Source organism: Hydra viridissima, unplaced genomic scaffold (genome assembly GCF_058129835.1).
Source record: "Hydra viridissima isolate aposymbiotic clone 2 unplaced genomic scaffold, HvirCarnegie_v1 scaffold_4, whole genome shotgun sequence".
In the NCBI taxonomy this organism is placed as follows: Eukaryota; Metazoa; Cnidaria; class Hydrozoa; order Anthoathecata; family Hydridae; genus Hydra; species Hydra viridissima.
In genome coordinates this window covers 19,871,195-19,888,295 of record NW_028324303.1, presented here as the reverse complement: position 1 = coordinate 19,888,295, position 17,101 = coordinate 19,871,195, and the positions used below count along the sequence as shown (strand labels likewise).

At 30.0% G+C, this 17,101-nt stretch overlaps 3 pseudogenes; all 3 read right to left on the bottom strand.

Annotated features, from left to right (window-relative positions):
- Positions 1 to 3,703: 3,703 nt before the first annotated feature.
- Positions 3,704 to 4,903, bottom strand: LOC149890414 (zinc finger BED domain-containing protein 4-like; annotated as a pseudogene).
- Positions 4,904 to 6,526: 1,623 nt separating this feature from the next.
- Positions 6,527 to 11,825, bottom strand: LOC149890413 (uncharacterized; annotated as a pseudogene).
- Positions 11,826 to 13,817: 1,992 nt separating this feature from the next.
- On the bottom strand, positions 13,818 to 14,688 carry LOC149890412 (N-lysine methyltransferase KMT5A-like; annotated as a pseudogene).
- Between the last annotated feature and the right edge of the window lie 2,413 nt (positions 14,689 to 17,101).

The following is a 17,101-nucleotide window of genomic DNA, read 5'->3' as shown; positions in this document are numbered from 1 at the left end:
CTGGAAAACTTATCTCTTCCGTTGATGGAATTGTAATCAATTATGTTTATGTCCATCTTCAAAATGGCAGAAACTCTGCAATTTGAGCCCATCTTGTTGTACTTGACCATGTTTTCCAGGATTTCTTCTTTCGCTCTGTCATACAATTCTCCCAAATCCGTAGCCTCCAACACAATTCTAGAGTTGGATGAAAAAGGGACAATGCGAGTTGTTTCCTCACCAGTGGTGATGCTCACACATTTCATCTCGCACGTCAAAACAATGCGAACTTTTTTATTTCTGTTTTCCCTCATTATTTTCATCGTCCCCTCTCTCGCTAAGTTTAAGAAAGCAGAGGCGTCTTGATGATTTCCTTCAACGTCGTGATAAAAATGTCTGGCGACACGATCCACCGCATGCCTAGTCAATTCAAAATTAATTTGTGTCTTGTTAAATACAATCCATTTAAGAGACTCTATTCTTTTTTTGACTCCGTCTCTTGTATCACTCACTTTTTTCTTCACCAACTCTGGAACCTATGGATCTATTCATTTAAGTATATTGTTTAATTTATCCGAAATGATATTTTTTACAGTTGATGTCATCCTTAAATATAAACATGGAACCAACACAGGCAACGAATCTGGAACAGGCTCTTCAAGGATATGACTTATCGGTCTCGGCGCAGGAACCGGTCTCACAACTACAGATATTGTCGCAGGAACCGGTCTTTGAACAATCGTTTGCGGTCTTAACGCTCTCACGAGATTATTCTTTCGCATCTTGTAAATATTCTTTATTTTTCGTTTTTTCGCGATTTCTCGCAATTCTTTCACCGTTTTGTTTTCCATTTTTTATAACGGAAGATTTTTATTCAAGTTATTTCAATTTTTTAAAATCTTTTTAAACTTTCTTGTTAAAAATTTGGATCCCCGGAGACTGATTTAAGAATTGCAAGCAAATCCCGGAAAATTTAAAAAAATTTTAATTTCACAGCCCTCGTACACAATGTCGTCTGATTTAAGCAAGTGAAGTAAAAGCGCGATTTTAATTTTACCAGCGATCCTTTTTTTCTCTTTAAAATCACAGTCCAAATGAAGCGCATACTTGTCGATCGCTCTCAGCTTGTCTCTTTTCTTTAAGCTGTTCCAATCGTTGATATGCTCTTTGATCTCTTTCTCCATTCGTGAAAACTCAGTCTCATCATTCCACACGAGTTTGTAAAGCTCGTCTCTCACTTCCTCGCTGAATATGTTTGAAATTTTAAAATCTCCGTTTTCGGTGGCGTAAACAGAATCATGAATAATAACACCTACTTCTCCAAACGCAAGAAGCTCAAGATGCTTTTTCTTACTCATATCGGTTTCTCTCATGCTGCATTCAAGAAAAAACGGATAAAAGTGGTGCATTTTTTCTTGTTAAATCACTTGCTTATTGTAATTTAATACTTCTATTTTAAATTCATCTTTATCCACCTTTTCCATTTCGGCTTTCCAAGTACTGACAGCCGTGTCTCCTCTCTCTAATCGCCTTTTACAAAAAGTCGTACTCGGTCACCTCACCAGTTTCAACATGGGTCAGTCTTACAGTCACAGGATTTTTTCTAATCAGACCAAGCCTTTCATACTTGGGGTCAATTTCTTTTTTTGATTTTCAGGTTTTTCTATTCTCGGTCTTCCAACAAGTCTCTTTCTTTCACCTCTTTTTTCGGTCTTCCAACAGGCCTCTTTTCTTTCACATCTTCCATCAACGCATTTTTGTCTATTAAATTATTTTCAACCGCAATCATTATCAGCGACATTACACTTTTCGACGTTTTAGAAATGCCGTTTTCTTTAAGGAATTGTTCTAAATCCTTTTTCTTGTATTTCATTTTTTATTATGTAAAGAATTAAAAATCTATTTAATTCATTTTTTAACATGAAATATTTTTTTGTTACGGTGTAAATACGGACTCCGAGTAAAAAAAAAAAAAAAACTAACGGCGAACCTGAAATGGACGGATCAGCTTACAGATGAACTTCATCATTTCAGAAGAAGAAAAGTGATTGTAAACGACATCGATGAAATATGGGCTGCAGATTTAGTCGAAATGCAATCGTTTTCAAAATTCAATAATGGCATAAAATACTTGCTCATGGTTATTGATGTATTTTCAAAGTACGGATGGATTGCACCCTTAAAAAGTAAAACGGGTCTTGATGTGGGTGATGCTTTAAGTAGGATCCTTAAATAAGCAAATATTTTTCCAGAGATTCTTAAGGAACCTAAAGAAAGAAGGTGCTCTAAAATGTGGGTGGATAAAGGAAAAAAATTTTACAATAAGCATGTGAAAGCGCTGGGCGTGCAGTTATATTCCACTGAAAATGAAGAAAAAAGTTGCGTGGTTGAACGATGGAATAGAACGATGCAAGAAAAAATGTTCAAATACTTTTCAGCAAATAACACCAAAAAATACATTGACGTTTTAGATGACTTTTTCAGACTCATTTAACTCGTGGGTGGATCATAAAGAATTGATCAGTTTGCAAAAATAACTTAAATAATTTTCTTTCCTTTATAAAAATATGGATTTTATTACCATTGAAAATTTCGACGAAAACAAATTATCAGTTGGAGAAATTTACGCTTCAACAAAACCAATTCAATATCAAAAAATTCCATTGTATTACGATTACCCCTCAGGAAAAGGCCCTGTCGTTTTAAGAACTCCCAATTTATACTCGCTGGGTGTGTTTGAAAGCAACAGTTTGGAAACAAATGAACTTACTGGATATTCCATGTCCTTTCTCGGTTTTAACAAAAAAAAAGGCATGACAAGTGAAGAAGAAAAGTTTATCGAAGTGATTGAAAAAATACCTAAATTTCTTCGCGAACAAGTCATCAAAATGACGCCTTTGTTAAAAAAAGGGGGAAGAGCAAAAAAAAAAGGTCACTGAAGATTTATCCATTTTTAAACACAATGCTTACAGCGCTCCCATTTTTTTTGGAAAGTTGTTCACAAAGAAAAATGGAAAAAGTCAAGTAAAATAAAATGTTCATAAAAAAAAATCCTCTGGAATACATTCGAAATAGAGCATGACAGTTAACTGTTAAACGGTTAATTTTTAGGTTAATCATGTTAAAGGTTAAGGTTAACCTTTAAAAATTATAAGGTTAATTTTAAGGGTTAAGGTTAACCTTTAAAAATTTAAGGTTAATTTTAAGGGTTAAGGTTAACCTTTAAAAAGTTAAGGTTAATTTTAAAGGTTAAGGTTAACCTTTAAATTTTAAGGTTAATTTTTACAGTTAACCTTAACCTTTAAAATTTTAAGGTTAATTTTTACAGTTAACCTTAACCTTTAATTTTAAGGTTAATTTTAAAGGTTAACCTTAACCTTAAAAGTTTAAGATTAATTTTAACAGTTAACCTTAACCCTTAAATTTGTTTATATTGTCACGGATTAATGCCTTTTTCTCAAAATATCTTCTTAGTTCCTAAGAATTTTAGGTTTAAAATTTTTATGCTCTTTATATAAATGTAAAAGGTTATTACTTACACTTAAAAGTTCATAACATGTAAAAGTGTAAAGGATATTGGTTACATAGTAATTAGAGCATAATCTTATGGATAGTGCTCTAACTGCTAGGCATAAGCCCCATCGCCAAGCTTTTGTAAAGCTATTCGTCAAGGCTATCCTTTGTGATTGAGGTTTTTTTTTTGTTTTTTTTTTATAACATGTTTTATTTTATTGGATATCTTATCTTATTCATTCTCATTCTCTTCAAATCCAGGCCATGTGATATTTTTCATTTCTTTCATGTTCTCTTTCATGAAAACAAGCATTTCAATGTTGTCAATGCTAAGGCAAGTTCTTCGTTCTGTCAATATATTTCCAGCTGTTGAAAACACTCTTTCTGATGTAGAAGATGATGCTGGGATGCACAACATCTTCCTGGCTAGTCTGGTTAGATATGGAAATTTATTTTGCTGGTTATTCCAATATTGAAGGATATTTGAAACTTTGTGTACACAGCCTTCTTCAACATATAACGTTACTTCATTTTGTGCCTCCTTAAAAGAGTCATCTTTAGAATTTTGTCTTTTTTGCTGTTTCCCATTAAGTTTTTTATTTGCCTGTTCCCAAACAACTTCCTGTTAATCTTCTTCAGACTCCAGTAGTGTTGGTGAAGAGATTTCATTACTAGTAGGACTTTCTGAACCATCTTGCTTTTTCATATCAATTATGGCTCGGACAGCAGTTACCTTAATCAATTCATACTTCTCAGGATCTGCAAAATTGATAACAGAGCCCTTATAACGAGGATCAAGAAAATGACACATTACATATTCTGGTGTTTCAATACCAGAATTTGGAAATCGGGCATCTAATCCTTCAACAAGCTTCTCTGAAATCTCACTGACACAAGTAAGAGTACTGTGGTTACCAAAGAATACTAACTTTCTCCTAACATTGACTAGTTGCATAAACACCAAGTTCATAGTTGGTTCTTTGTCAGAACTAAGTGCTCTAGACATTTTTTCAAGAGGTTCAAGACAGTTCAAAACACCCTTCATGATAAGAATTTCATCCAGGCTTGGCAAGAAACCTTCAATGACTGTAGATGTTTCAGCCATTTTAGCAATCCAACCTTCAAGATCAATAATTGACTGCAACATCTTCAGATCTGAATTCCATCTTGTTGAAACATTCTGTACCAGTTTAGTTCGTGACTGCTTAAAATCAAGAGCTATTTTCCTCAAGATACTGGAATTTTTGGGAGAATGATTGAAGTGGCCAACCAATTTAGATAGTTTAGAAGAAAGTTCTTTCCAGGCAGGAGCAGCTTTTAAAGCATCAGTGACAATCAAATGAATCTGATGATCAGCACACCACAGGTTGTCATTTATCGATGGTAATTGGCTAGCTTTGCTGAGGCGCATAGCTTTCAAAACATTAGTACCTCCATCTGTTGTTGCCCATGTGTGGGTTTTCTGTTCCAATTTCAATCCTTTGATAAATGAGCCAAGTTTTTCCAAGATTATTTCACCCGTGTGTTTTTCTCCGAAATAATCAAGTTTGACAAGAAGACGTTTAAGCTCAAACCGGTTATTGATAAAATGAAGAGTTAAAGATTGGAATGAAAGATTATTATACTGAGTAGTCCAGATGTCTGTTGTAAAAGCAGCACCATCAAGATAGGGCCTTTCATCATTCACAACTTTTGAGATGTGGTCCTGAACAAATTGATATAATTTTGGAATTCTTAAACGGGACAAGGAAGTTGATGAGATAGGGTTATATTTTCCCTTTGTTGTCAGTGACAATATTGTACGAAATCCTTCACTATCAACTATCTTAAATGACAACTGTTCCCTTATGATCCACTTAGTTATTTCTGTAACTATTTGCACATTTTCAGGATGGTCTTTGGGCCATTGACTTACAACACGAGCTGTTCTTGGTGTTTTTGGAGTTTTCTGAGTATTTGTTGATCGATGAGGTAATATTGATGATCCAGGAGTCATTACTAAACCAGCACGTTTACGACAATGAATGAAGTCTTCATCATTATCACTTTCACTATCATTGTGTCTCTTTGCTCCATTGGAATTTAACACTGCTTGAGAATCAGTTCTTTGCTCGAATTCAATTAAACTTTGAGGATGTCTCTTAAGATGATTCCCTATTCCTTATATAATACCAACATGTTATTCATAAATATTATCAGTTTCATAAAAAAACATTCTTTTATGGAGAAAAAGTGTTTTTTTGTGAGGTATTAGTGATGGATTTGCACCCCCTCTGGAGCCTTTGATGCGCCATTTACCTAGTAAAAAGTTTAAAATTAAAGTCCATTTTTACACCTATTATTTGATATCAAGTTATAGATTTTTGAATAAGAATTGATAAAGTTATAACAATATATGTAAAAAAAAAAAAAAATTTTTGACCACAGTTTTATCAAGAAACCCATATATCGAAAATTTGCTACTAAAAACGTCATAACTTTTTATAGAATTGTCTAATTTTCGTAATTTTTTCACCTTTGAAATACTGTATTTGAGTGCTTTCTAATGATATATAACATTCTAGTATTTGAATAATTTAAAAAAATCAGTCCACGTACCTACCAATATATTTTAATTTAACGTTAAGAATAAAGTAAAAACAAGTTCTTTTAGTTTGTAATCAAAGATAAAAAAAAAAGGATCATCCAAAACTTCTGAAATATATTTGCTGTTTTGTTAGAAGTTATTTATGTTTTTATTATTTTAAAATTCATTCTGGATTCATCATATTAGTTTATGTCATATTTAGCAACAAGATTGTTAGTTTAAAAGGATTTTAGCTGCAACATTTTTAAGTAATCTGAAAGTAATAATGCACAAGTTTTGCCTTCACTATTTTACTGGAATAATCATGTGCTAATAAAATTGCTCTAAAGAAATTTAAAGAAGCTTTTTATAATAGAGATAACAAAAAAGAATACTTAAGCAGTTAAGAATTTGTTAGTTAAAGATTTAACAGAAGAAAAAAAAGAGAAATGCTGAAGTATGATATTCTCACACGCTAATGTTCATATTTTTTTTGCGAAGCATTACTGAGTTACATCTGTTCTTTCTTTCGTTGTTTACTTTTGTTCTAATTGTTTTGTATGAGAATGGTACGAGTTCTTGAAACTTTTTGATGTAATCACGCTCTAAATAAAAAGATCATTTTTATTGCTTGTTTAGAGATAAAATTTAGCTTACTCTCAGAAATACATTAGTAAGAAATTTTATAAAAATATACTTTACATTTTTTTAATTTGTTAAAGTTTAAAAACTAATTTTTCAATAACAGTTAAGTTCACTTAATATACAAATATGATTTGTACTGCTCCTAATTGAAGGATTTCATTATAACTAGTTGTCGCTAGGTAACATAAACACCAAATTGGTTTAGCTGTTTTTTTGCTAAATTTGCTTAAGCTTCTTATTCATGCCTTTTATGATACCATACTCTATTTAAAATAAATACCTGGCCAACCAGCTTTTTTGTCCAAGCATTTTTGAAACCATTTAAAAAACAGGTCTTCATACTCAACTGTCCAACGACAATAGTTTCTGTTTATTGTTTTACTCTCTGAAATTAAAACCATGAATGGGGGAAATGTTTTTGCATAACTCTTTACAAAGTTCAATTGATATAGTTAAATATATTTTAATGTTATTATAGTAGTTGCTTATTCGTATTGTTGAATGCAAGGTAAGACTTTTGACAAATGATTTAAACAGAAAAATCGTAAGAAATCAATTTTTTGAAAAAGACTAATTTCCAGTAATTCAATTAAAATGAAAGTGGCATGCGTAACAAATGAAATAATCATATTATTTGATACAAAAAGTTTGAAATTTATATTGTTTTGTGTTTTTATTACTCCATTTTGTTTTAGAAAAAAAAACATAGCTACCATTCTCTCTGTGAATTTCATATTTTGAATCATCTGAATCACTTGCATCTGTTTCAAAAAGTGGCGTTTTTATATCACCCTCTGTAATAATTAACAAAAGTACATCAATTCAAGTCCAAGTTAGTTGAAATGAGTATCGCTTATATACACACAGTTTAACAAAAGTTTTGCTACTGGATAGTCTTAACGCCAGGCTGCAAAGTATCGAAAGGAACTGAGTGCTTTTATCATAACATTCTCAAAATAAATACCATTATCTAGTAATAATGAAAGTTTAGTATTAACTAGTTATAAAATCTTTGTACCAAAATATTTACAATAGAGTAATTAAAACAGCAAGTAAACTTTTGCATAAGCAACTTTGTGTAATTCTATAAACAAGATTTTGGTGAGCTGGCAAATTTCTGAAGCTTTTTCACATTTTACTGAGCAATTAGGAATCATGCTGTAAAGTATGGTGTTTAAGTTTTTGTTTACTATGAATCTCAATGAAGCTGTAGTATAGAGTTTCTTTAAAAAATCAAGTTTTAAAAGAAAGTATATATATATATATATATATATATATATATATATATAGGGGAGATGGGGGCGCATTGATCGCCGGGGCAGTATGATCTTTTGGCTTTTACTCGTTCATTTTTGCCTTACTAGAAGTGAGGTTGCAATTTAATTAACCATTATGCTTCCCTAATTGATTATTCGTAATATTTTTTCATAAGGTTATCAGCGTCAAAAAAAATAAAGAAAATATTGTTTTTCGTCATAAAAAGTGATTTTTTTAAATTGTACTATAATTCAAATATATTTTTATTTAGATGTCTGTATGGGTTAACAACAATTTTATTTTAAATTTGTAAGTGTTAGGTGTATAATATAATATATAATTTTTATTTGGCTGCAATTTATACAGTAGATATTGCTATCAATATGTTACCTATACCTATTGGGGTGCATTGATCTTTGACTATGCGGGGCCCATTGATCGGAGGATCAAAGTGCCCCATAGAAGACGAAGTGCCCCATGTTTTTGTTAAACGAATGGAATTGTATTTTATAATTTAAAAAAAAACTATATATAAACAAACAATAGCTTTTAGCATTTCATTTTTTAAATCTACTTATGTTATAAGCTAGTAATAATAATACTATTATTTTATAATATCAAAAGAATAATATTTAACATAATAATTAAAAAATATTTAACATAATATTATTATATTAAATATTAGCATTTATTAAAAACATATGTTTTTATTGATATATTTTTTTACAGATCTTAAAATGGTTAGAAATAGAATTAAAAAAACAAATAGAGTTGCTATACCAAGTGAAGCAATGAAAGTAGCTGTTAATAAAGTTTTAGAAGGAACACAACTGAATGTTGTAGCACGTCAGTTTAACATAGATAGAATGACTTTAAAAAGATATTGTCGTAAAAAGAGGCTTAATCCAAATGAAGCTTTCAAGCCTAACTACAACAATAGACAAGTGTTTACAGCAGAAGATGAAAAAAGTTTATCAAGTTATTTACTAATTGCATCAAAAATGAACTATGGCCTCTCAACTAGGTCAACGCGATTATTGGCATATGAATTTGCTTTAAAAAACAATAAGATATGCCCATCATCATGGATCAAAAATAAAATTTCAGGCATTGATTGGTTGCAAGGTTTTATGAAAAGACAACCAGAGTTGTCTCTACGAACACCTGAAGCAACGAGCTTCGCTCGATCAACAGCTTTTAACAAACACACTGTAAGAGAGTTTTTTCAAAATCTTAAAACGGTAAGAAATCGATATAAATATAATCCTAACTGTATATATAATGTTGATGAAACTGGTTTAACAACCGTTCAAAAGCCGGTAAAGGTTTTAGCTGGTAGAGGAAGCAAACAAGTAGGAAGAATCACATCTGCAGAACGAGGAACATTGGTAACTGCATGTTGTGCCTCTAATGCTATTGGAAATTTAATTCCTCCATTATTTATTTTTCCTAGGGTAAAGTTTCATGATTACATGATTAAGGAAGGACCTCCTGGATGTGTGGGATTTGCAAATCCTTCTGGTTGGATGAACTCAGAAATTTTCATAGAATGGATTAAACATTTTGTTAAATATTCAAACTGTTCTCAGGAATCTCCAGTTTTGTTACTTCTCGACAGTCATGAAAGTCATATTTCTGTTAAAGGCTTGGAGCTTGCAATTCAACACGGAATTACAATGATAAGTTTTCCTCCCCATTGCAGCCATAAATTGCAGCCATTAGATAGAACTGTTTTTGGACCATTGAAAAGGTTTTACAATTCTGCATGTGATAATTGGATGGTTTCAAACCCAAGACCAATGACCATTTATGATATTGTTTCAATAGTTCGAGAACCGTATACAAAAGCTTTCTCACCATCTAATATACAGACAGGATTTAGAGTAGCTGGCATTGAGCCATTCAAATCTGAAATTTTCAAAGATAACGAATATTTACCATCATCAGTTACAGATAGAGCTGCTCCAGATACAGTTACTATCACTCCTGTCAACAACATGGAATCTGAAATGATACCAGCACATGTTAATCACATAGAGTCTGAAATAACTACAGTAAATATTGAAACAAGTATTTTAAACAAAGTGTCAACAAGTGTTGCTTCTATAATCTCACCTGAGGTTTTAAAACCTTACCCAAAAGCATCTGCCAGAAAAAAAAATGTTAAAAGTAGGCAGTTAAAAACAAGGATCTTGACTGATACTCCTGTCAGAAATGAAATTCGTTTGTCAAAAGAAAAGAAAATTTTGAAGCAAACCAAAAATCAACAAAAAGTCTCCACAAAAGATAAGAAAGAAATTAAGAATTACTTGCTTAGGAATAAAAAACAATGTAAACCAAAAGCTGCTTCACAACTTGACTTTCACAAATGATGAAATATTCTTAATCAAAATATTGTACTTTTAACAAGTTTTGTAAACTTAAAAGTTGTATTCTTATTTCAGTCTTTATATTTCAGTTCTTATAAATTTCAAGTTGTTGTAAAGTTTTAAACGTATATAAAGCGGGTAGCTTATAGCGGGTAGCTTATAGCTGTGATTTATACATTTTTTAATTAAAAAATAGACTAGTGGGTTTAACTGCTATATTTAAAAAATAATTAAAAAATTTAGATGTATTATATGTTATACAATATTACCCTTTGACTAAATTATTTACAAGATTTAGTTATAGAAGTGTTAAACGTTTAGATAATATTACGCATATAAGATCAATGCGCCCCAAGTCGGAGATCATAGTACCCCATAGTAAGGGTTGTTGTTTTTAATTCCATTTATAAGGGTTGTTGTTTTTAATTCCAACATCACTACGAATTTTAACATCAGACAAAATTTTCATTGCTGCTATTGTATGAACTGGAAAAAGAATCGGAACAAGATGATTATTCCCTTTTCCAGTCTAATAGGTTATTTTCATCTGATTGTCTTCAAAATCATCACAAAAAGATTTAATTCTTTGCTGATCAACCCATGCCCCTTCATCTGCTTCCTTCCAATCAGTCAAAAGCAACCTGGCTGGCTCACCACCTCTCCTGGCATTAAATAAAATTAATCTTGTGCAAGTACAGTTCCTTAGCAAAACAAATGAATGTAGATCCCACATCATGAACTTCTCATTTACTAATTCATCTCTTGTTTCTATAGTAAAATTTGTTAGAAGGATAATGTCACTTTCAACTGGTAAGTTTGCTGGTTTTTTAAGTTTTTTATTTCTTCTATTATTAAGATTGTAACTCGCATCACCAAAGACATTTTCTTTTTCCAGATTATATAGCTTAATGAAATTTGAAATATCTTCTGCAACGCTATCATCATCATAAGCTAAAAAATTTCCTACAAGCTTTTCCGCTGCATTTAAAATAAGGTAACACAAAGCTTGTTTTAGTCCAGATTTTTGTTGATCATTGTTTTCAGATGATGCATAAATACTAATTGCTTTTGTTAGATTGGTAAAGTTCTTACGGAGAAACATATCAGTTGAATTGTTAAATACCGCTTGAATATCTAACGATTTAAAATGTTTGTAGAGGTGACCCAATCTCCTCATATTAGCCCTAACAGACCTTCTTACTACTGTACGTTTATTTTTTTTTCTCTTTATTTTATCATAGAGACGAGAACCAATCATTAAAATTGTTGGATCACTTTTTATGAGTAATCCAATGTCATCATCTCTTAATTTGCCAATGATAAAAGATTTAAAATCATCACTATAATTTTCTAGTGATGCAGAATCCATGGTGTTTAATGGTATACACAAAGCTGAAGCACAAGAATCTTTTGTGCATCTCATCTCATGTCTTCTAAAAAATGTTCTAGCATAAAACCCAAAACATGCAGTGCACATTACTGGATCTTTTTCTATTGTAGAGTATCTCTCTCTTAGGTAAGTTGGGTTTTTTTCAGACAATTGTTTTCTATTGTATTGCAGAATGCCATTTTTTCTAATTTGTTAAAATGTTCTTTTTTTTTCTGTTTTATTTTTTGTGTTGATTTTTTCTAATACCTTTTCATCTTTATGCTTCTTTAAGATGTGGCGATTCAATTTTGTATGCAGCTCACCACAGAATGGGCAAACTCTGGTAGGTTGTTTTCTGCGTATTTTTTTCTACAAAATTTGATTGAAATAAATTAGAATAGTCTCAAATAATTCTCTGTAATTTTTAATGTTCTTTTTTATTAAATGTTCTTATTTTGTTTTTATTTTGTTTTAAATAAAATGTCAAAGTAATGCCTGCAAAAATATTTCAGTATTGATAGAACTTCCTTGACTTTATTCTATTACTTAAAAAGGGTAAAAATTAATTTAACCTCTACTAAATGTTAGTTTTGTACTGTGCTACAAGCACTCAAGTCAATTACTTCCAAGCCTAAATTTAAAAAATATTTACAAAAAATGATTCAAATGTTTTCTTTTTAAACTCCATTTGTTCATCTTTTTACATGTGCTAGTACTTACCTTCATCAATAATCTTGTCTGATGAGATTTTTTCTGATGAATTAGCTTCGTTCTAAATCATCAACAGGAATTTATTTTATTGAAAAAAAAATCAAATAGAGTGCAATATTTTAAAATTAAATTATCTTAAGAATGACAGTTTTATTTTTATTATAGTTAACTTTTTTTATTTAGTTGTTAAATATCTCAAAAAAACTTTGGCACATTTATTTTTCTGGTATTTAAATTATCATTAATGTGGTCTTTAAAAATTTTAATATGTTTAGAGTTTAATTAGTTTTATAGACCTAATTTTTATCATTTTTTTTAATACAAAAATATCTTGTGTAAAAGAAGACTATTTTGTATTTAAAATACTCACACTCTCACTATTTTGGTTGACATAATCATTCTTTACTGGTTCACAATGATTCTATAAATATTAAAATGAATAAGTTATAATAGTTCACCATTTTATACAACCAGAGTGTCTTAGTGTTTCATCTTTTTTAACTAATATAATAACAATATAATAAATAAAGACAATTAAGACTGTAAATTTTTCTTATATTTGACTTGTTTATCCAAATATAAGTGATAGCTTTTGTAATCTATCAATTAATCATCGCTTTATTATAAAAAAACAACAAAACTACTAAATACGTGAAGTCAAAGTTAAGCTTAAGTTTTAATTAAAAAGTTTAACCAAATACAAAGTAAGAAGTAAAAGTTTCATTCTTACAAATTCATCTGTAAGCATACTCAGAATATTAAAAGCTGAATTCTAAAAAAAAGTAAAATAATATTCTAAAGTTTCTATCAATATGAGGGGATTCTTAATTTGAAGTAGTGTTAGATGTTAAATGCAAAGGTTGATACTTTAATTACTTTTTTGTTTTTACTAAAGAACCAACTCACTTCATTTTTAACATCATTAGAAGCGCCTTTTTTTACTGAATCTGAGAAATTCTAAAAAATAGAAAGCATATTGTTTTGCATTTTCCTAAGGTTGATTACTGATTTTTTTTTGTCTCATTTTCTTGTTGTGTATAGTATTAGTGTTTTCCATTTAATTTGAAGACGCACAAGTTTTAGAAGTAGTAAAAATAAAAAGATACTTGATTTTCATCACTAAACTTCAAAATGTTGCAAAAAAGAGGATTTTCTGCAACATTTTTTCTAAGTTTAAATTCTATTGCTTGATTTGTTTGCGACTGTTTTTGTGCCAGTTTTGTTTCAGCTTTGTTTTTTTTTGATTTATTACTCTGCAATATAAAAAATACTTTGTTATGCGAATGGAGAGTTTAGTTCAAAAGTACTAGACTAAGTCAAATTTTACTTAGTGCACATACAGTTATTTTTTAGTAGCTTATATTTAGTAAATATTGGCATGGTATTGATCTCACTAACGAACAGATTCTCAAATAATTAGAAAAATATCATTTACCTTTGACTCCTTAATTTGCTCTTGTTTCCTTTCTAACTCCTTAAAGTATATAAACTAAACTTTAAAACCGTTTCAAATACGTCTTTATATTTATGCAATATTTAAGTAATATTTTTACGTAATATATTTATCTATTTCTAGAGTTTTACAATGTTACAAAATTTCGATGTTTAAAAAGATTTTTTCTTGTTACACAAATTTTCCTTTCTTTTAGGAGTAATACTGAAACTAAAAATTGGATTTTATTTTGCATTAGAATCACCAAATTGAAAAACCTTACCTCTGCATGCCACTGTAAACCATCAACACCATAAAAGTATACAATTTCTTCATTAGGTTTGATCTCTTTTAACGCAAATAAACACAAATGTGGATTTTGATCTTCAGTTAAAACTTTTTTCATTACTGCATTTGAAAAGTATTTGGAGTCGTTGACATACCGACCCAAGTATTCCTCATGAGAAGTGGCATCAATACTAAATATTAAAGAGATTTTAAAAAATGTCTTTAATATCAAACTTCAAAAAATAGAAATAAGCAAGATAAGTTTATTACCTGTATTCAATGTTATCGTGCATAAAGTCATATACTTAACTCCCAGCATTAGTTTGTTCGTATACTTTTTCTTTTTTTATCATTTCACACTTTAGGAATAAATCTCCCCTGTACTGAACTATAAATTCTCCTTTTTGAATGTTTTTACATGCAAACACTCTATATCCTACGTAAACCAAAAAGTTGTTTATAATATTTTTAAATATGACCTCTCCAAACTTATAGTTATCTCCTGATCTTTTTTTTTGTTAATAAATTTCTTGTATATATAATCAGGATCTGTCATCATTGATATATAATTTTTTGCTATTTCAGTTGGAGGAAGACGCTGCTACAATTGGAATAGTGAAAAAAAATTTTTTTTTATGGTAATGCATTAAAAAATATCTTATGGGTAAAAAACAATCTAAGGAATAATAATAGTAAATGGAGTTACGTACTGATTTCGTTTTTTTCAACAGTTATTCTTGTGACATGTGGTTCTGTAAATGAACAAGAGTCTTTGTGCTGAAAAATGAAACTGTAAAGTACTAGCTATTAAAAGTACTAAGTATTAGCCCTCAAACATAATATACTGTAAGAATTAGGAGATAAAGTTATAAGTTGAATGCTAAAAGTTGCTAATGCTTACCGAGTTAGTAACATTTTCAATAATGACTTCTGGTTCGTTCTAAGAAGAGATTTGTATTCTATCATTTTGTTAAGCCAAATGATGAGTCGTAAAATAATAGAAAATGTTAAAAAGTGTGACTTACATTTACATTTTCTACATCCAATCTTTTACTACTTATTAAATTCAATCCTCTGAGTAACTAAAAAATCAAACTGAATATTTTTTTGAAAATGATAGTAAACAAATTCTTGGTAATTTAAAAAAACAAAAAACTTTTTTTACATCTGCCAGTGGTAATCTTTCTTCTGGTAAGGTTTTCCAACCTAATGTTATTAGGTGAATGAGTTGACAAATCTCCTTCTCATTTTCAGGATAGAGATTTTTTAATATGCCGACATTTGGTCTTTCATCGTTTTTAATTGCATCAAGAAGGAAAACATCGTTTAACAAAGGCAAATTATTTTCCCAAGGTGAGCTAAGGTTGGATAAAATTTCAAAACTCGAAATAGCAATAGCATAAATATCTGTCGATACTGAAAGAAAACTCGTACTTATTTTAGCAATCTCTGGGGCTACATAGCTTATTGTTAAACCCTCTAATTTTGTTCCGTTTACAGTTGTTGCGTTACTTATTGCTGTGTTCTTTATTGTTGTCATATCTCCAAAGTCTGAAATTTTTACAATAAGATTTTCTAAAGTGCCACTCACTAGCATGTTATTTGGTTTGATATCGCGATGTATGATATTATTTTGGTGGAGATAATCTATTCCTTCGCATGCTTGATTTTTATAGTCGACCCTTTCACTTAATTTGAAATAATCATTGTCATTTAGAATAATCATTAAGTCTTTTAACGAATGTACAATCACATCATTAAGTTGAACACAGCAAATCTCAAAACAAAGAGCTGTAGGGCGTAAACTAAACCCATAGAATTGAACAATATTTTTATGCTGGAGTTGTCTTAATTGATCAGAAACCGTCCAAATACGTTTCTTTGAAAATTGCATTTTAAAAACTTTAACTCCTAAAATTTTCTTCTGTACAACTGACTTGTACACTTTACATGAACTACCTTCGCCAATTAAATCAGAGAAGTTTAGAGGCAGTTCAGACAACTCGAAATCTCTCACTTTTTTTTCTAATTCACTGTTTTTAAAAGTATACAAGCTCATTTTGGTTTCCTAAAAGAAAGGAGAAAGCATTTAAAAGGAATATTACATCTTTGAGTTAAGTATTATCAGTTAAAGCAATAATTAAAAAAGTTAACGGTGTAAGTTTTAGAAAATCTTTTTTATATTATTAATTATACATACGTTGATTTATATTGTGTTATTTTAAATTACATTTATAGAAATGCTGTTAAAATTTTTCAAAAAAGGATTTTTTTTTCTTTTTTTTCTTTATTTTCTTTTTTTATTTAGTACTTAGATGGTCGAAGTTTTTCAATTAAGCGCAATGTCTTAAGAGAATAGCATGCAAGAAGAAAGGAACCTTGACGTGATTTGCATGCTTAGCTAAAGTTGATTTAATATAAATTGACCATATTAAATCTCACTAAACGCGAACTGCACTGCATTGCACATGTGAGAACAAGTTTAATACTCAACGAATCCTTACTTAATAATACCTTTCTATTAGGAGAGGGAAAAAAAAACCCGTTTGTTTTTATTGAATCGTAACAGAAAGATTTGAAACCGTAAAAACAGATTTTTCAAGTCTTCGTTGATGAAAGTGATTCAGTAAATTCGCGGTCATTCGAAGCCTAATTTTAAAAGAATTTACTTTTGAATAACTGAAAATCGGACATCTGCTTGAGTTTGTCAAGAAAAACTAACAGGAAGGAAAGTTGCTTCGAATAAAAGGGAAATTCAAATAAGTTCCAGTTCGAATAATTAGGAGTTTACTGTATATATAATCGGCTGGGATAAAGAGTGCCAAAATGTTCACTGTAGTCATTGGCATTTATATATAAAAATTTAAACGATATTCCTACAAATTCCGGAGTATTAAATTTACAAGAAATGCTATTCGAGCATACATTTTTTGCAAAAACAGTAAATAATATTTAGAATGATCAGTTATAAA